Source organism: Rattus norvegicus, chromosome 7 (assembly GCF_036323735.1).
Source record: "Rattus norvegicus strain BN/NHsdMcwi chromosome 7, GRCr8, whole genome shotgun sequence".
NCBI classification, from domain to species: Eukaryota; Metazoa; Chordata; class Mammalia; order Rodentia; family Muridae; genus Rattus; species Rattus norvegicus.
This window is the reverse complement of record NC_086025.1, coordinates 91,154,162-91,175,545: the sequence shown is the minus strand read 5'-3', so window position 1 is coordinate 91,175,545 and position 21,384 is coordinate 91,154,162. Positions and strand designations below refer to the sequence as shown.

At 46.2% G+C, this 21,384-nt stretch overlaps 1 protein-coding gene across 3 annotated transcripts in view; it reads right to left on the bottom strand.

Moving 5' to 3' along the window:
- Positions 1–21,384, bottom strand: part of Zhx2 (zinc fingers and homeoboxes 2) — a 147,930-nt gene that overhangs the window by 88,278 nt on the left and 38,268 nt on the right. The window contains exon 1 of one of the 3 annotated variants that reach the window (XM_017594857.3): positions 5,996–6,303. The exons of the other annotated variants lie outside the window; for them this stretch is intronic. The gene's annotated coding sequence lies outside the window, so the exon portion shown is untranslated. Of the gene's footprint in view, positions 1–5,995; positions 6,304–21,384 lie in introns of those variants that run through there. 3 annotated transcript variants of the gene reach the window in all.

Genomic DNA, 21,384 nt, shown 5'->3' with positions numbered 1-21,384 from the left:
CGACTGGTCCTCAGAAAAAAGCCTGCCTTCTCCCTCTAGCTCTATCTGATTGTAGCTGTGTGTCTTGGCAAAGTTACTGAACACCTCTGTGCGTAGTAGTAATTGGGGCTAATTTTTCCCAGGAGGAACTTGGGGAAACCAGACATAAGTAAAGAACTCTGGGAACTTGCCAGCTAAGGTAAAGGAAATAAGAGTCACTATTACTATTTGCTGCCACAGGTGTTTTGGTGATAGAATGGAAGAGTCCAGAGCTCTTTGTGTCATCTGACGTTGAGATACTTGATTTCCATCAATATGCCACTGTAGGCACAAAGATGGACCTGCCTCTTCTGGTAACAAAAGATACATACACTGCCATATTTGGGGTAACCTGGAGCACCACAGTCTGCTGGTGGCTGAGCTATGAAGTGCTGCCTCACGGGTGACTCTCACTCCCTCACATTGCCTTGTCTAGGAAGGCAATGCAGATCCTTATTCTCTAAAATCTAAGCAGGGAGCAGACAGAAATGAGTACGAGAGGGTTTGCTTAGAGCCCTGGACCTTCCCTCGACCTGGGACGTGTCTGTGAGTGTGTCTCCATCTTCAAATCTCTCTCACACATGCCTTTTGTTTCTACCTCCTGGCAGTCGATGGGTTAGAGCAGGTTCTGGAAGAATACTAGTTGGTGCAGAAGCTGCTGCTAGCCCTTACTAGTTGGTAGTCAGAGGGGATTTATTTGCTCTCTGAGCTTTTGACAGATGGGGCCCTCACGGACATCATCGGAATACTGGGAAGTATGAGGTAATTCGTGCAAAGCCAGAGCCTGGCCCTTAATGATTTCTGTAGCTGTGAAATATCTACTGTGATCACAATACATGCCAGGGGCTCCAAAGCTATCAACACAAACTCCTTCCCTTGGTAGAGTCTTAGAGATGTAGATAAAGCAGATAACTGAACAAGCAAATAAGTATCAAATGTCAGTTATGATGGGTGCTTGGAAGAGATTCATGGGCGCTTTAGTACCTGATCCTCTAGTGATCAAGAAGGGCTGCTTTGAGGCAGGCATTTTCTATTACTTATTCTTATTAACCTACACTAATTACATATAATAATACATACTTGTAACAATACATATGTAATATGTGCATTATATATATTACATATTATATAAAAATATATAATATATATGTATATATATGTAATATACATATATTTATATAAAATATATAACATGTATATAATGTACTTTGAGTCCATGAGTCTCATATTTCCTTATTTTCTTCCCACGCCTGATGATTTTTCTACTTCATCCCAAATAACCCCCTCTCCACTTTCGTACTTGTTTCGTGATCCAGTGAGATCCTTTAGAGTTGCTCAGAGACTCATGAGTGAGGGGTTAACCACAGGAACACAAGCACCTAACCAGTGTCTACACCACTGAAGAAAATGTCTCTCCATCCACAGAGACCCAGAGTGTGGCGAGGCCCTGTGAGGCCTTTTCTCTTAGCGACCAATGACTGCCTATAAATCACGAAGGCCATCTTTTAAGCAGAACTGAATTCTGGGGCAGAAGCCCATAGAGAGAGCTGGGGGGAGGATGTTTCAGGTTGAGAACGAGCTAGTGCAAAGGCAAGGGCGGCTATGCTGCACTCCAGGACTGACTACGGCCCAGGGGGCCACAGCGGAGTGATGATGGTGGCTGCTTGTGGTAACCTTGGGTGGTGGCTTCTACTCTGAGTGACACAAGAAACAAATGGAGGGTTTAGTGTGTGTGGGGGGGATTTGCCTTAAGTTCTTTAATTCTCCCAGAGGCATATACACTGTCTATTAAGACTCATCTCCAGAGCTTCCAGGGACTAAGCCACTACCCAAAGACTATACATGAACTGACCCTGGGCTCCAACCTCATAGGTAGCAATGAATAGCCTAGTAAGATCACCAGTGGAAGGGGAAGCCCTTGGTTCTGCCAAGACTGAACCCCCAGTGAACATGATTGTTGGGGGGAGGGTGGTAATTGGGGGAGGATGGGGAGGGGAGTACTCATAGAGAAGAGGAGGGGGAGGGGTTAAGGGGATGTTGGCTTGGAGACCAGGAAAGGGAATAACATTTGAAATGTAAATAAGAAATACCCAATTTAATAAAGATGGACAAAAATAAAAAAAAAGACTCATCTCTTCTTGGACACACCCATGACATGGCCAGGTGCCTAGGTGTGCTAATCTTGTGTCCCAGAAGTGACACAAGATGTTTGTGAGCTCCAATCTGCCTTACTCCTTGTTTTCAATTGATTTCATTTTAGTTTTATTTTGGTACAGGGTCTCACTACATAGCCCGGGCTAGTCTAGAACTTACCATGGAGAACAAGCTGACCTCGAGTTTATAGGAGCTCTTCCTGCCTCTGCTTCCTGAGTGCTTGGATTAGAGGTGTATGTCACCATATACCCCCATCCCCAATCTTCACAGAGCTTGGACCATTGATCAGAACCTGGCTGCATTTTCTATCCTTCCATCTTTATGTCTATTCAAGAACCAGTTTGGGATCTTGTCCTGGTGTGAATGCTAAATGAGTTCTCCATCCCTCCTGGTGGGGTCAGCGCTCACTCCGAAACAGGACATGGGCACATCATCACCTACCGTGATCTATGTGACTGTGAAAGAGGCTAGGGTTGGAGTATGGTTGCAACCAGAATTACAACCTTGTTAGCTGCTCCAATTCAAGCTATCTAATCCCAGAGATACCACCCACACCTATCAGAACATGAAGGGCATCCCACTAAGGGGACAATGGAGCAGGCCCTGGAGGCTGTGGTCAGGGTCAAGTTGGTGGCCCTGGTCAGACTGATAGAATAGCCAGAGTCAAAACTTATCCTTACAATGGAGCCTGTGAGATAAGAAGAAAATGGTTGAACATGTTAGCAGAGGTCTCATTTTCTGAGACATTCCACGGGGCAGGGGGTTATTTTAGATGTTGTTTGGGAAATCAATGCAAGTTATCAATAATGATGATAATTATGAATGAATGATGGCCCAGTGAGGATCATGGGAAGAGCGAACGCTAAATGTTTGCTTCTTGCTGAAAGCAACTCACTCATTTCGTCTCTTACAACGCTCAGTCCATGACAGTTTGTCACGACTCTGGGAAAAATACGAGGGAAGATCCGGGCCCAGAGGTAAAGCAGGTAACTAAATATCACCCGAGCATTCCTGGGGACATGTGGTATTCATTTGTGGCAGCTCCTCCCAGAGACAGATAATGCCAGTCCCAAGCCGCCAGTGAGCAAGCAGACACTTATATTCACTAGACTGAAGAACAGACCTGAGGATAGCCATCCCACTCCCTAAGACCCTTCCCACTCTCCCCACCCTGAAAACATCAGAAAGGTCCTATCAGTATTGTCAGTCCATCTGTCTTGCCATCCAGTGCTCTCTGTCAGCTACCGAGTTGTGTAGGGTTTCCTGAGTTTAGTTGATTGCTGCTGTGTCCAACACACAGCAAGGTGAGGAGACTCTAGTGGCCAGAGCAGATTTTAACGGTGCCTCAGGACTCCTGACAGTCACTTAGGAACCATGTGGGGTCTGGATTTCGAAACTGTACCCTCTTCACATACTTACCCCCACTGTGAAAGTCTGCTGGCCCTGCCTGCCCAGACCCTGAAACCAAGAACAGAGTGCAGGAAGGGTGGGCTAGCCATAACTGGTTGTCTGTGGTCTCTGAAGAAATAGATTGTCCACTACTTTCAGATGCTCCCTGAAATATTTTACTGGACTAAAACCCGAATATCAGGAGTCCCGGGATGAACAGGCCTTGCTTACCCTGCCTTGTCAAACCTCCGCCATTTTAAGAGATGAGCTGGGAGACTGAAAACAAGCAGGGCCTGAGAATGAGACCTAAATGTCTTCCCACATACAGCCATGTCCGCAGATACTTACTTAATGAGGACAACTTAGTTAATTTGGGGGCAAGGGTAAGAATATGGGATGACGGGGGCTGTGTTCCATTTATAAAGAATAAAATAATTAAATTCGGTTCAGTGGAAGGAGTCATTGAGCTGGAAGAAATTCTCCAATGAGGAAGGTCAGCAGCACAGGAATAAGGGGTTGATCGTGGTCACCTTTTTCAGGGACAGCTGAGGGGGAGTGGCTTCCTCCAGAGGCTGTGTCATAATGAGGACTATCTCTGCAAGGTGGGGCTAGCTTACCCCAGGGACACGCAGGCATGTTTGCACACACCACACACACACACACACACACACACACACACACACACACACACACACACTCTAGCTTACCTCAGGGACACGCAAGCATGTTTGGACACACCATACACACACACACACACACACGCACACACACACACACACACACACACACACACACACACACACACACTGCTTCTCAAGTCCATGGCCACCCCAAGGGTTTCACTGAGTTATTTGTTCCTCAAAACACACAGAGGACAAATATTAAGCATGCTCATAGAGAAGCCTTTTCTCAAAGGGTGGCCTGTGGCAGAGCTTTCACAGGTCCCTCAGAGAGGTGACCAGGGAAAGCTAGCCCTCAAAGCTGTCTTCAGGGAACATAGTTGGAGTTAGGAGGCAAAAAGAAATGACAAGAGCTGAATAATTTGTCCAGTGTTTTGACACCCATCATCCTCTTACACATGGCTACTTCTAGTAGGGATAGTCCCACTTTTTGTCCTTAGATGTGACAAGTGCGGTCACCTTCAGGGGGTAGAGAGTGGCTAGTACCAGAGTGTCAGGAATGGAGGTATGCAAACGTTCTGAGGACTGTTCCACCTTTAGAATGGAAAGCGGCTCCTCAAAGGACAAGCTTGGGGGTCATTTGCCGGGTGGGTACTACTTCTTTTCATTGTTTGTCAGAAGGCAGCTGTGTAACGTACCTGAGCCAGACACACAGCCATGGAGAATGAGGAGCTGTAAGGCAAGGCCTCTGACGCTAGCAACCAGCAGTGGAGCCAAGACTCCCATACTTAGGATCCACAACACCATGCCCTTGCCTCTGTGGCCTGGCTCTGAACTGCAGAAACCCACTAGCAGAAGGTAAGGAAGGGCGTAGGCTCAAAGAAGAAAGCATGAGACGGGACCTGAAGCTCACCTCAAAGAGTATCAGCGAGTGTAGGATGATGGATGGAGGGGGCTGTCTGGAACCGGAGACGGGTGGGCTAGAGCAGATCAAAGCTCCAAGTCCATCTTTGGGGCAGGCAGAAGGGAAAAGGGTGTCCATTTTGGAGGTGAAGTGGTACATAGAAGGACCTACCTAGCCCTGTCCGATCGAGCATCATTTTGACCATAGATGCCTTTTGCAAGTGGCACCTGAGAATGCTGTGTGGGCTGTGATCAGCCTGGGATGGACCCGGCTACTGGGTATGCTCTGCCTCAGCTCTTCTCAGGAAACTACCCACGCTGACCGCAGCATCTGAATTCACATCCTCGCTCCCGCTCCTGTGCCCTATGTGGCACAACAATTCTAATTTACTCTGCTGCTGGTTTTTAAAAGCATAAACATTCACGTTCCTGTCTACCACAGCCTCTGCCTTCAGATGACACTCATTCCCCCCCCCCCCCACCTCTGAGATGTTCTTAAGATCAAGTCATGTGAATCAGTAGGGCCTTTGGGTGGAATGGAACTCCAAACCCTTCTGATTGGTGTTGACATTACTGTCATTTTACTAGGTTCCATCTAGACAGAAGCCATCACAAGGCAAAGGTTATTTGAGATCTAAGCACAATATAAAAAAAAAATGATCACTTTCAGGCTTGGGCAGTGGAAAGATAAAGATCCCTTTAGACTGGCACAAGAAAAAAGTTACCCAAAGGCTGTAACATTAGAAGGTAGGAGGACATCAGGGCTTTTGTTTGGTTTTGGTTCTAGGCCCAGCATTCTGAGAGGGGTTATTAATTACTCCCTGGCGACAGAAGGAACACAGGGCTTCTCAAAGCTGATGGAAGGAATCCTCACAGACAGGGTGAAAGGGGGCTGGGCTTGAGAGACTCACCAAAGGCATTGATTCCAGGCCAGGAGCAGCCCAGTGACCCCCCATGCTCCAGAGAAGCCAGGGAATGGGGCGCTCTTCCCCGAGGAAACAAGTGCCCACACGAGGGCTCAATGCTTACACGGCTGCATCCTACAGAACTCCCAGGAATGTCTGACTCTTCTCTAAGGCTGTTCTTCTCAAGACTCCCACCACCTCCCAACTTGGCACCCAGAAGTCTCCGAGGCTCTTCTCCTTGCCAACGGTATTCAGCCAACCCACCGGAAGGGCTGCTTCTCGCCTTCCTCCCAAATCCACCCAGGGCTCTCCCCTTCAGCGTTGCTGTCATCTCTGGCATGCATGTCCACTGCAGTGTCAGCCCCCCCCCCCCAACCCCCTCATTCCACTTCTGTGGTTCCACTTCAGCTGTCCCCCTCCCCACACACCCTGCTAATAGCTATCTCGAAATGGAGGTCAGACACAACACTCTCCAAAACCCGAGCAGGCTCTCGCTGAACTCAGAGATATTCCACAGTCCTGTAAGGTCCAGCACGGGGCTCCCATCTGTCTTTCTGGTTCAGAATCTGCCTCTTCCCTAGATGGGCAGAATAATCCCTCCCCTAGGCTGGTGGACTGAGAGGAGGACTAGAATGTGTAATTAGGTTTTTGTTGTTGTTCCGTTCAGGGAACTGGGACCGGATCATCAGAGAAGCACCCTACCACTGAGTCTTTCTGCCCCTGCTTAAAGTTGTGTTTTTGTTTCATTCCTCTCAATCTCTCTAGGGTTATTGTATCGTATTGTAAATTCCTCTGCTTTTCTGTGAGCAGGATACTATTGGTGACTACATGACAGTATCAACATTGTTGCAAACGATCTGGTTTGCGTTGCTTGGACCCCAGGCAATGTTTGTTTTTCCCAGAGTAGAAGGAAAAGCAGTTTTAGAACACAGTCCATGTGGGTTATTGGAGACCTAATGTCATCTCCTTTAAATTATCAGCCAGGTCATTCCCTCAGGGTAATGACAAAAGTATGCTCTTTAGTGTCGTCTCTGGAGTCTTCAACAACACCTGATCACTTACCCTCAGTACTTATACTGACTCTTGTATTGAGCACTTCTTTTTAAAAAAGATTTATTTATTTATGTATATGAGATCTCCATTTGCATATATACTCGAATGGTTGAAGAAGGCATCAGATCCCATTACAGGTGCTTGTGAGCTACTATGTGGGTGCTGGGAGTTGAACTCAGGACCTCTGAAAAAACAGCCAATGCTCTTAACTGCTGAGCCATCCCTCCAGCTGTATTAAGCACTGTTTACGCTTTACTGTTGTGAGTTCTCACAGCACAGCAAAGAGGTGTTGTCATCGTACAAATGGGAAAGCCAGAGCTCAGAGAGATTAAGTGACTCACCCAAGGTCATACTGCTGGTGACAAACTATTCTAATTGTCTTCTGTTTGCTGTGTTTGTTTGTTTGTTTGTTGAGCCCAGGCTAATCCCAAACTCATTATATGACTGAGTTCCAGATGGTCCTGCCTCAGCCTCCTGTGTGCTGAGATTACAAACATGTGCTGCTATGGCTGGCCATAGGAGTGAGGAGTGAGGTGTTTTTTTTTTTTTTTTTTTTTTTTTTTTTTTTTTTTTTTATGCAACCCTTTGCACCTAGAGTCTCTTAGAGAAGGTAATATAGCCAAGAGGCAGATATTGGGCTGGAGTCCATGACTTTCAATGACAATTTCAATGGCCACCATTCTATCACTCTGTCTTCAAACGCATGGGCACGGCATGGACCAATGCATGTCTATGTTTAAAACCAGAAAGATAATGAACACTCAGAAGCCACGGTGTAAGGGCTTTCCACTGGCTCAGAAGCTCACTGCTGGAGAGGCATGTCCTTTTTCTGTTCTGCCTATTCTTTGCAGACGACGGAGCACAGCTAGAGAGAGTGCTGCAAAAGCCATAGGCACTTTGAGTGATGGAGGTTCCAGTCAGACGTGAAAACTGTAAGCAGAGAGAGAGAGAGAGAGAGAGAGAGAGAGAGAGAGAGAGAGAGAGAGAGAGTGTGTGTGTGTGTGTGTGTGTGTGTGAGAGAGAGAGAGAGAGAGAGAGAGAGAGAGAGAGAGAGAGAGAGAGAGAATGTATAAAGAGGACATATTCTCTCTCCCATTACTCTGGGTCTTATACTTTATAAATCAATGAGGTTTCTCTTAGCAACATGAATTCTCACAAATCAGGGAATGAGAAACTCCCCCATACGGTGCATGCCACTAGATTATGATCCAAACTCCTCCACATCAACTGGCAAGTGTTTCCAGATGCCAAGAACTCTTTTCCCAAGTTTCTTATAGGCAAACAGGCCACCAGTCAGGCTGGATGGAACCTCCCAAGGCCAGGGGTTTCCCGTAATCTGGCCACCACTGGAATTTGCATCCAAGCAAGTACACCGGGGATGCATTATCCATCTTTCTTCCAACATTCCCTTGGCCCAGAGACCCATTCACAATGGCTTACATAGTGAGTTATTGTCAATGCTGTCCTACCATGGGAGTCAAAGACCACTACTGATTTGCGGTGAACCAATGGAAGGTTCCTCCAACCAGAAACATCACCCCACCCCAAGGACTCCTTACTGAATCCAATTACAATTCTCACGATATAATATCCCTAACTGAGGCAAAGAGAGGCCTGGTAGACTACAGAAAACACCCCAGCCTGTGTTCCAGGAGGTTCTTACTGCACTTCTGATGTGTATAATCTTGCATGAGAACTTATTCCCATTGACCCTTGACCTGTGAATCTTCAAGCCCCGAGTAACAATGAGAACTACTGAAGGTATAGTAGAAGCAGAGTCTTGTAGATAGGGCCAAAGTTAACCGTCATATTTACAAATATCTCAGTACATATTTTTTGTATGTATGTTTGTGTGTGTTGTATATATGTGTGTCCACATGTATGTGTTCATATGTGCTCATTCATGTGTGTGCATATGGAGGCCAGCATTCAACATTTAGCATCTCTATTGCTCCCTATCTTGGTGTGTGTGCTCTGGTGTGTATGTGTGTATGTCATTTCCTCAATGACAGAATTTATAAATAACAGTAAATTCACAGAGTTTAGAGGCTTCCGTGAGGTCAGTTATCATTAAATCCACCTATCTGGGCATCCTGATCAAGATGATGTAGGTTCTTCGTTCTAACACTAATTAAGAACATTGGCTCTCATAAATGCTTCACAGGGCACACAGCAGACATATCTATATGGGTTGTAGAATGAAGGCAAGTTAAAGAGGCTACAGCAGAGTTTTAAAGGTCCTCGAAGTGAGATCTGCCCCTGCATTTGTGGTTATAGGCACAAGCTCCCACGCCCACATTCCGTTAGTGTTTGGGATCTGAACTCAGGTTCTCTGTGTTTGTACAACAAACACGCTCCAACGGAGTCATCTCCCAGCCCTATCGCAATAATTTAGAAGGTTTCTGTTTCAAAGTTCATGCACAGCTGCTTGTGAATCAGGATTCCATCGCTGGCTTGCTGCTGGGTTTGCAGGGAATGACCTGAGACACTCTCTAAGGCTGATCCCATCTTGTGTGAGAGAACTTAGTAGAAATGTTAAGATTGGCAGACTCACCCCTGACCACCGAAGCAGAAATTCTGAGGGGTAGGCTCTGCCCTTTGACAAGGCCCAAGTGAGAGAGATGCTCATCAGAGTCTGAGAACTGCTGGACTTTGGTCATCAGGACTCCTTTGGAGTATGTGAGACAGAAGGCAAGTTACTGGGTCCTATCTTCTTGGGTTATTCAGAGTCAGTAGATTCTGACGTAGAGCCCAGGACTGAATGTTTTAACAAACTGCCCAGATAACTTTATTGAGCACACATTGAGTTTACTGAGGCCCCCAAAAGAAATCTCAGGAGGTAGGAGGGACCCAAAGCAAGGGAGGGGATGAGGTTGAAGGGCAAGGCTGGAAACCTAAGACTGAAGTCCTGAAGACAAGTGTTCTTAACTTCCGGTCTATAGATTTGTGATATGGAGTCTCCTCCAGTATCTTCCCTTGCCAGCTAGGGAAACAGAGTCCTCAAGAAAAAATGGCTTCCCTAAGTCTGCATGATGCACAACTGGCAGAGCCAAGAGTGGAGCCAGGGATGTCTGCCACCTGCTTGGTGTCTTCAAGATCTGGCTCTGCAGCCCAGTGTTGTGCACATAAACATTTCCTAGACGACTGGTTGGGCTTGGAATCAGCTCTCACATAACAGGGCAAGGTTGGCTCACTTCTCAGGGCATCAGTAAGTGTAAATGGGTGTAACGTCTGCCCTTACAAAGCGGATTAGGTCAAATGCCATCATATACAAGAAGGTGAGTCCCATGCTGTCCATCAGCCCCTAGGAATGCAGAGACTACCGAGGAACAGGAGGCTGTGCGATGACACCTTCCAGAACCATCTGTAATATAGACAGAGCGAGAGGCACACTCAGAGTCACTGGAACTAGGCCGTACACCCAGTGTGAACTCCACCCCCTGCTCAAGGAATCCTGGGCCCAAAGGGCTACTCACATCCCAATACCCAGGCTATACAAGCCTCCCTTTGGTGTTTGGTTTGTAGTCTGTGCTAGACCGAGCAGTTTACAGCAGAAAGTGGAGTTGCGGTGCCGAGAACAGTTTGGAAGGAAGAGTTTACAGGGAGGACCTTAGGTCACTGATGTGTCATTAAAGAGGGCTGTGTTGCCCTGGTTTCTCTCATCCTTTACCCCCTAACCATGAGGTATGTAGTTCACCCTGACCAATGCTCCACCATTACCATTGGCATGTCCATCACAGGCCCAAAGCCATAGCTCTTAGACCAGAAGCTCCCAAACTGTGAGCCACTTTTCTCTTGGTAAGTTAATCAGCTCCAGTACTCCATTCTAGTGACAGAGCTGACCGGTAGCCCTGAGGGTCTATGATGGCTTTGGTTCTCAGTGCTTTGCTTTTCTCCCTTGGAAAGGTTCTGGGAGACTAGAGGTAGGCAATTCTCCATTCTTCACTAAAGATAAAGCCAACAGCACAGGCAGGGGCTAGCCACCACTGGCCCAGCATAGGAAAGTGTATACAAAGCCAATACTATAGCTTGGTCATTGACTTTATATGAAAACTCTTAGTGGCATCAGAGACTGTGAAGATTGTCACTGAACATTTATTATGCTCTTGATAAACACTTCTCATTCATGGAGCTGATTACTCCTTACAAAGGCCTTTTTAGGCAAATGCTAACATTATTCCCATTTGAAATTGGGGAAATGAGTGGGCAGAGAAGTTAACCATGGAATCATGGACTGTTGTCGGTGAGGGAGGGAGGCTGGATTTGAACCTAGGCCATCAGCTTTAAAGCCTACCGATTTCCATTGCACTTTGCTGAGCATACAGTTCTGTGTTTCCAGTTAGGGAAGGTGGAGGGATGGAGAAAAGACAATTGGAGACAGGAATCACTTACCAGGCTGAAGACAGTTGGGAAAGAAAGCAGAAGCAAACATGGGTTCAATGATTGCTAGACTATTCCCAGTTCAAGAAGCACATCCCAGTAGGCAGAGCCCTACAGACACAAGGTGTTAGCATCAGACTATTCAGCTCTAGACCAATGGTCCCCACATAGCAGCCTCTTCAGAGGGAGCAGGCAGCCACTCTGGGTCTATTTCAACATCTACTTAAGCAGGTTTAGAATATTCTTGCTGCCTTCCCAACATAAGCATGGACCAAAGAAACATGGTCCTGTCGATGTCCACCTTCTGTGCAAGCCACATTTTAAAAGATCATGTCTCTCATACATTAGTTTCTCCATCAGCAAAATAGCCCAACACATGTACAGCAAGGGCTGGAGTCTGGGAGCTAAGCAGCTAAGTACCATTATCTTATTCTAGCCCAGAACAAAACCAAAACAGTCCTGCCGGCCATGACGCTGTGACATTTTTAGTTAGAGCCACATAACCCTGAGTCTTGTACAGTTGCCACTGGTTTCTGGAAAGTCATGTGGGCTTTTAGGAAAACATCAGTCTCTTAGGTCTAAACAGTCTCTTAGGTCTCTCTGACACGAAGCCCTACAAGCCTACAAAGTCTGAGAGTGTGCATTGCTCATGGGAACAGGGCACTGCCGGGATTATTTTTGTCCCTCACATAGTAAGCAGGAAGGACCCCTGGAAGCTCAAAGGAGGCCACTCGAGGACACGAGTTGGGCAGACCTCTGCCACTTTGCACTGGGTGTGGAAAACACATGGTACTCATTGGGCCTGAGAGCTAAAAATATAAACAAACACGCCTAAGAAAGCGTAGATTTCGTGGATGGGTGAGCAGTGACTGGGGAACGAGTGATGCTCAGGTCCCCGTTAGCCAGGGAACTCCTGAGTGAGCGAAATACCTTTGCTTTCCCTGAAGGTGTGTGAGCCCAGACAAAAATAAAGAAGACATGGAGAGACAGACACGCACGCACACATGCACGCACGCACAACACACCACTCCCAATAAATTTAGAATTGAAAGAATCACTTCTGATGTTATGTGCAAGGGTTTAAAGAATTTCCACATTTTGCAGTAACTTTGTGCACACATATTGTTACAAAATGATATTCACTATGGATTCTGCATATTGCTTTAGCATTTAACCGATTTTTTTTCCCTTTCATACTAAAACAAGTTTACTGGCTAACTTAAAGGTTTCTGCCACATTCTTCATCATTAGTTTATGTAAGTGTCGAATTATCTTACAGTTCATCTCTTAGTTGACATTTCTTTCTTCTTCCCAGTTCTCTGCTGAGTCAATATTGCTAGGATAGATTTGCCTGGCGCTGCTTCTGAAGCAGAGTCCCATGTAGTACAGATCGGCCTGTGCTTGATTGGTAGCCAAAGAGGACCTTGAACTTCTGATCCTCCTGCCTCCACCTCTCTGCAGGCAGAAAGTTACTTCTTTTTGGAGAAGTAATGATAAACTCCATAATTTCATGGTGGAACAGTAAGAAGTTTTCCCCTCCATGAGAGGAAGCTATATCAGTGTGCCCTAATGTGCTGTGTTTCTCTCATGAAAGTTCCCAGGAAGTCCCTGACAGATCTTTCCCAGCTATTTGTTTATGCAGCAGGGCTCTCTCCTGGCTCCTGCAGTCTGGCATGCTATGCTGGTGTGGTTAGGAATGCAAATCTGTCCCATTATGCTCTAAGTCCTGACGGGCCCCTATGCCCACCTTTACCTGAATCAGCTGAATTGGGGTTGGTAGGGCTGTGGTTTAGTAATGTGAGGAGGACAGGGTCTGCCCGAAGCAGAACTGTCTCTCTTCTTTTTCCATTATGTCCCATAGGATTAAGTCAGCTTCCTTCTCCTACGGCCAACTCTACTAAAGGCCATTATGCACAGAGATGGAGACATTTATTTACCTAACAGTGAGAACTGCCTTCTGTCCCTCCAGCATGGATTGGAAATCAAGCTGTTTATTCAGTGACCATCCCTAGGGAGTGAGATGAGGCTCTAATTTGCTGGCATTTCTGAAACACATTGCCTGAATCCCACTTTCCACACCTCCGAAAACCTCCCAGGAACCTGTAAACTCAACTTGCTTCAATCCCACTCTAGTGGGCTCTGATCACAAAATGGGGATGGAAAGACCAGGAGTCCTTGTTTTGGAAATGACCACTACTGTTTGGAAGGTACTGGGATTGCCGCGAGCTAGCTTGTTAAACAACTTTGCCAGCATCAGGATTTCTGGAGGTAGAGATCAAAGGGGTCTGTGATAGGTGCTTAGATGTGGTTCCTATGGATACTGAGGCCTCACATGGCTGGGTCAGAATCTCTTTGGCTAGTGACAGGCACACTTCTTTATCACCAGGCAAATTCTTTCTCACAATATGTCCCTGTCTTCCCTTTTACCAGTGCAGGGCTATCATTAGAGTGCCGCTCCGATGTCACAAAGGCCATCAAGATGAATCCTGTCTATTTATTTTACACCTTTGGCATGCCGGAGTCACAGTGTTCAGTGTGCAATCCTGACAGCCACACCCAGGAGAGATGGCTGGGGCGGGAGGCTTTAGAGTTTGAAGTCTTCCTGGGATACATTCAATGCAAGGCATCCTCTCGAACACACAGAATCCCAAAGTGCTCTGAGCCCAGGCTCCCCTCTCTGCAGGTTTGTCACAGGGATTTGATTGTATATCTGATCTCTGTCCTCATGGGCAGCCAGGTCTCTATGAGGGAAGCCTGTGTACTTTCTTTCTCAGCTTCTCCCATGAGGTAGGGAGTTTTTGGAATGCTCTTTTTTCTTTTTTAAATCATTTATCTTTATTTTATGTGCATTGGTGTTTTGCTTGCATGTATGTCTGTGTGAGGGTGTTAGGTCCCCCGGAGTTACAGTTCTGAGCTGCCATATGGGTGTTGAAAATTGAACCCAAGTCCTCTGGAAAACCCACTTAACCACTGAGCCACCTTTTCTCCCTGCCAATTAATACAGACGTAAACAGGTATCTATTCCTATAAAAGGAATATTAAATGTGAAAAGCCTAGACAAAATATTTCCCAACCAACTTTTTAGCCACTATTTCTGGAATGTTTTTAAAGGTAAAAGGCTTTGTTTAAGTGAACATTGGTGGCTACAAATACATAATTTTGGATTTGTAAATGTGGAGGTAAACTTACAGGGTAGAGACAAGATACACAAACAAATTCCCGTGACAATAGAGGAACAGGAGAAAACTCACTGCATAGGTTCGAATAGCCATCATGGAAGAGGAGCCCTCTGCAAGATGAAGCTTGGTTCAGCCTCTCGATAGTGACCGATTCATGCCTCTGACTTTGCACATATTTAGATGATGGCTTAAAACAGTGTAATGACACATACAGGTTACACACCTCTCCCTCTTTTGGGACTGGGTCTTGTACTATCCTTGAACCTAGCATCTTGCCTCAGTCTATGTGCTGGGATTAGAGGTGTGTATCACCATGCAAGACTGTGCATTCCTTGCTTTGCCTAAAACCTATGAGAACATCTATTCTTCTATCCATTATTATTGATATAGTTATAAACCCATGAGGGCCTTGATCCTTATATCCATTACTAACATAGTTACTTAAATTCTATTTAATCTGCGACTCAGAGTTAAGCAAATAATTTCCTCAAACAATATTTTTGGCAAAACATGGTGTTTTAATGACTTTTCAAAAAGATCGACACCTCCCAGTTGAGTTGCAGATGAAGAGTGATAATCTGCCAGGTCCTGGCCACTTTGCATAAGTGACAGACACAGCTCACAAGGCCCAGACGCAGCCCAGCCCATCCTCCACTTGGTAGGCACAACCCACAGTCAACCTTCCATACAGTAGATTATGCAGCAGGACAGAAGCACCCTGAGACTCTCCAGTGAAAGGAGGTGGGTGGGCTCACCCTCCTGCCATTCCTTCAGCCATGGGACCAGCCATGGGCCAGTCACCCTTGGTTCTTAGTCCTCGCCCAGCAGAGTCTCTTCTCATCAAGCCCCTTCCTTCCATTACACATGACAACACTGGGGTGAGGAGCTGTCATCCCACACCTCTCCTGGGTCTACCTGTCCCTCTGCAGCCCCTCCCCCCATTATAGGCATTCTCTCTCTCTCTCTCTCTCTCTCTCTCTCTCCTCTCTCTAGTTTAAGAAAAACAGGAATATAGTCCACTCCTCTCCTGAGCTAGGTGGATACTTGTACTCTTTTGCTTTCCTGATTGCCACTGTCCACTTTGAAGAGGTGCCTTTGACACCCCCCTCCTTTAACCCCCACCACTCTGTGCCTCTCTGCTCCCAGGCCCCAGGCACTTTCTTGTTCATCTTCTGGCTGTTTCCTTCCTCCTTCTCTTACCTATTTTGTTGACATTCTTTTCCAGAGATCACTGGCCTGGTAACCCCCATTTCTTAGCCTACGGATCTGCTCCTTCTTTCTCGACTAAGATTCCAATTCCAAGGTCTGCCAGATCTGGGTAATCAACTATGGAACAGGACTATATTAGCATAGCCTACTTATCCCCTGTGCTTGGAATCCAAAGTGTTTTTGAATTTTGACATGTTTCCACACATATAGTAAGACACCTTGAGGATGGGCCTTAAGTCGAAAGACGAAATTCATCAGTGTTTTCTATATACCTCAAATATGTAGCTTAAAGAGAATTCACATAATGTTTTAAACCATTTTATGCATGGAACAACCTTTCGTTGTATGGGACTTTTCTACCTGTGGAGTCATGTCAGGGCTCAGAAAACATTCAGACTCTGAAGCACCTCTGACTTTAGGTGCTCTGACTGGGCGTGGTTTAGGCGTGGTTAGCACGCACCGCCTTGCTTTACAGAGTTGCAAACACTGAGATGATCCGTACAACGCACTTGGCACCCAGAAAGCTCGCAGACGTTCGCAATCACTTCACTGTTACTGTATTGGTTAATGTATTAGTCACAGCCCCCTGCTCTTCTACAGAGCATAGCTTGGCAGGTTCTAAGTTTCTCCTCTCCAGACCTCTGACCGCTCTCCATCCCAGGCCCTTATCTCTAGTTGAATGTTCTTTAGAGACTTGTAAGATAAATCTGTGCTGAGAATCAGGGGACCCAAATTCTACCTCCATGAAACACCAATGGCCCAGATCATGTAGCCACCTTTCTGGGTTCCATTTCCTTACCTAAGAAAGAAACCTGGACCACCAGACAGCATTTCTGTAAGATCGTTCTAGAAACTTCCTTTTCAAAGATGTTCAAAGCCCCTTTGGCCAGAACAGAGCCATGCTCTGTGAAGGAGCGTGTGTCCCTGCACCTGTCTCCCACACAACACCTCAGTCATTCCTGTCAATAATCTAATCCTGTCTACACTGCCTGGCCCCTCAGTGGAGCCTTTAGAAAAGCTGATCAGACTCTCCTAAGAAGGGCCTTTCAAAATTTTCCATTCATTGTACAAAATAATGGGTTTCACGATGAATATCAAGTACTTTGATCATGTTTATTCCTTCTATTACCCTCTCTGGTTCCCTCTCCTACTCCCGCTGGTTCCCCTCTGCTTCCCAAATAGTCGCCAAGTAGAGGCTTTGTCACTGGTGTGTGTCTCTTCTGTGTAAGGAAGAACAAATCGCAAGCTTTGCTAAAAGAAAAAACTGGGGAAGGTTCTCTTCAGTGAGTCTCCAGGTACTGTGCAGGCCATCACTGGGTATCATGGGCCTGGAAAAATGCCCCTGCCTGGTGCAAGTTTCTCCTGATTAAACTGGCTGCCAGGCGCAGGGCATTTCAGGCAGAAGTGGTGAATTTTAAAACCACACAATTACTAGTAGTTTGGAAAAAAAAGTCCTTTTGAAACACCATGCCAATCATTGGATTCATTTTTCAAGTCTCTTTTTAAATGCAAAATATGCTAATATGTTGTTGGAATGTCCAGCAGGGAAACCAGCAAGAAGCTGGGGCCTCTCTCTGACGGAAGTTAAATGGGAGGCTGGTGGGAAATGGGTACTGCGAGAAAAATGCTCCATTTTCCCTCCAGGGAAGAAAATAGGGCTGGTGCCAGCCAGCTCAAGTGTTCCTTTGTACCTCCCTTCAGCTGCAGAAGGTGTGAACGCCCTTAGAAAGTTGCAGATTCAGAAATAATGGGCTACTCGGCTACCCTGGCCCCAGTCTGGTCCCTGGTAAGTAAGAAGTGTCCTTCAGTTACTGTTAACTCCTCCCTCCCAACAAGAAAGAGACCATGTGAGGGAACAGAGAGAACGGGAAAGAGAAATTTATAGCACTGTGGAGTAAATTAATTTAGGCCAAAAGGACTGGTTTGGCGCAGCATTTGACAAATGGCGCGGTCTAGTTCTTTGCAAATCTCCATTTCTCTTAGCTGCATTAAGAGGAAGATAAATTACTGCCCAAGTGGACGGGGTCTCTTGGAGGGTCTTGGGACATTAGTTCATTACATCTATTTGCCCCAAACCCTGGACCTCTTATATTCATTTAATAACCAATGCCAAAACATCATCATTGCATCTCTGGGTACATAACAAGTATATGTTGCTGGGTACTAAGTTGTATGTTTAGGACCCCAGGATGAGCCCAGGGAGGGAGGCAGTGACATTTAGATGTGTGGGTATAGCCATTTATAGTTATCAAGCAACTGCCATCTCCCAAGGACTCTTGAGAGCTTAGAGTTAATACATGCCTCAGTGGCAGTGGGGGAGGTACCTCCGGGCTCAAAGGTAAGGCTCAGCATGGCCGCAGGCTTGCCTCTCAGAGGAAAGCTCTATGCATTCTATGCAGTGTTGGACCCAGCACCTGTGAACTGTTTGCTCCAAGCTGGTTTGGGCCGTCAGATACATGTTCTTCCACTTACATTATGTCTTATGTATTTTGGACATGCCTCTGAGAAACTGAGAATTTCTTGATTTCTTTTCCTCAAAAAAGTAAGAAGGGAGTAGCTAGCATCTCAGAGCTCATGAGATCTCAGAACCAATGGCTGGGACTCAGTGGCACATGGACCATTTAGTTTGGGATTCTCATGGCCAAATCCACCTTCCTCTCTTACTTAACCTCCGTCTCCTTTATTCTAGGCACCAGTCTACAAGCCTTACTCCGTGCCCCTTTCTTTTTAAATTAAAGGTGTGAGGATAAGATTAATGCTTTGAGTTCATGCTTGAATTTGGAGGTCCAGTAGAAACTGGGCCTGTGTTGGACACTGGGCCTGTGCTCTTGGCTACATCCCACTGTGTGTTGTTACCAAGGCAATGTAGGGATACAGGATACCGTAAGTATACTAGAACTGCCGTAACCACCTGATAAATGAGGAAGCCAACAGATGCACAAATGGGCCAGCCCTGGATTTAGATGCTAGAAGGCAAGGTCAAGAGATCTTAAAAGAATTAAAGGATGGACTAAGAGAATCCTGGAGGAACTTAAGAAAGAGATGCAGAGCTCTTAGCTTAGGACCTGGTACTTGGTTTACCCAGTTCTGTTTGTAACTTTTAAAACGTATTTTTGTTATAAAATAAAATGCAGAATTGGACAAAACTCTTCAACATAGAGACTGTCTGCAACACTTTTTGTGTGGGATTTTTTTTGGGGGGGGGTGTTCTATTTTCTTTTCCTAAGCCACCAGAGCTTTTTAAAGTTGGTACTCACTGTAGAGTAAGAAACCAAACCCCTTCTCTCTGGTGTGGAACGGTGGATATATTAGGAAGCAGTTGGAAATCCTGTGACCCAAGCTTCAACCTGACAGGAAAGGCAGTTTACCTTCGGTGGACCTCAGAGGGAGCCATTGCTTTTGGATTCTGTGAAGGATGGGGAGGGTGGGAGGAACCTGACAGGGTGGCTGTCACCAGAGAGACACTGATGTAGTCAGGAGCTCAAGCTGGAAATGAAACGGTTGCTCTGGCTACAGCAGAATGGTGCCTACCAGAAACCAGATGGCAGAATTGTCACAGACCTGTTTTGGGCTGATGCTTGTTCAAACTGCGAAACCCCACTCCCCATGTGGTGCTTTGGGACATTACTAGGTTTATACGCGGTCGTGAGGGTGGCACCATCTTCATGGGATGAGAGAACCCAAGGAGAGAAAGGAAGAACAGACTCTGTCCCCACCACTTAGGGACACATGAGTGGGAGCCATCTGTAAGCCAAGAAGGGGTGGGGTGCGCCTCTGCAGGAACCAAGTCTGCCAGCACCTTGATCTTGGACCTAATCCAGTCGCCAAGAGGGTGAGGGGCAAATGTCTGTAGTTCTGCTTGGCAGAACCAACTAAGACAAGCTGCTGCCGAAAGGGGAGCTTAGAGGTTGTTAAGGAGTCTAAACCCCACTCCACAGGTGAGAACATGGCTCAGGTTTGACAGGGCCTTACGAACGTCCTGATTCTCCTGCCTCCACCTCCCTGGTGCCAGAATTACTGGCAGGTGCCATCAAGCCTAGGTTTCCTCTCTAGATACCTTTCTTGAGCTTTTATTCCACACAGGGTCTCTCACAGGGGCCAGAGGCCTGGAGGCAAGGTGTTGACCAGGACAGATTCTTTCACTTTCCTACTCATGACAGGACCTAAATTTAAACTCTTGACATAGTCTCTGTACAGCTGTATGTTAGCAGTTTGCAGATGGGGCTATCCTGCCTATGCAGTGCCCTGAATAAGAGACTTGAAAAATCAACATGTGATAGGCTCGTAGACAGCAGCCAGCTGTTACGTAGCATTTTAAACATAAAACTATCAGTACATTGGGTTCTGGGGGTGCGGCTCAGTTGGTACAATGCCTGCTTAGTTTGATTCCCAGCATTGTATAAGCTGAACATGGTGGTGCCTGCCTGTGATGCTAGGACTCAGGAAATAGAAGCATGGAGATCAGGAGTTCAAAGTCACATGTACGCGCACACACACACACACACACACACACACACACACACACACACATATATATATATATATATACACATATACATATTAAGTTCGAGGCCAGCCTGGGATACATGAAAAACTGTTTCAAAAAACAAAATTCGGGGTTGGGGATTTAGCTCAGTGGTAGAGCGCTTGCCTAGCAAGCTCAAGGCCCTGGGTTCAGTCCTCAGCTCCGAAAAAAAAATTCAATAGTTCTATTACACAAGTAGCCCTAGTTAAGCTAAATTGCACACACACACACACACACACACACACACACACACACACACAGAGGTCATGAATCTGGCAAATGGACAGGTAAGGACGGAGGGTTGGTAGTGATGGGGGTAAGGGAAGATGTATGGAGTGGCAAGCGAGTAGTCAGAATACATTGTATACGCATATGAAATTGTCACATAAAATTAATGAATAAAATGAAAACATTTGACTTACTGACTTAAATATTTTATAGACTCACAGTTTTTATATTCCAGTTTTTATATACTTAATCACATTCTAATATGCCAGCAGATGGAAATATGGAAGCGATTGGGGTCTCTCTTCCGTAAGGCCCAATAGTAAAGAGGAGGGAGAGCATTTCTGTATCAGCCGGATGAGTACTACAACGCTATTAAGTGTCTGCGATATGCTCACAGGTGGACCAGAGACGGCCAACCCTGCTCGGGAGGAAATTGGTGCTTACCTGGTCTAGATGCTAAACTGGCTGTTAAGGCATCAATAAATGGCAGTAAGGTGAAGCAGGAGTTGGTTACAGAGGACCTGTGCATTTGCCTGAAGATGTACACAGCCACAGATTACTATGGTAAGGCATGATCGGATGCGTGCCTTCCAACCCCAGTACCCTAATCCTGGCCTCCCATCTCCCAAATGCACCAATCCCAGCCCCTAGAACCCACGGGTATCCTTTCTTATGGATTACAAGAGACTGTGAAGATGTAACAAGTCAGACATCATGAGACAGGGAGGTGGTGCTGGCTTGTCTGGAAGGCTCCATGTAATCTCTTATATTTTGGTTGTGAGCCTAGCCTTTAACGGCTGAGCCATCTCTCCAGCCCGTCC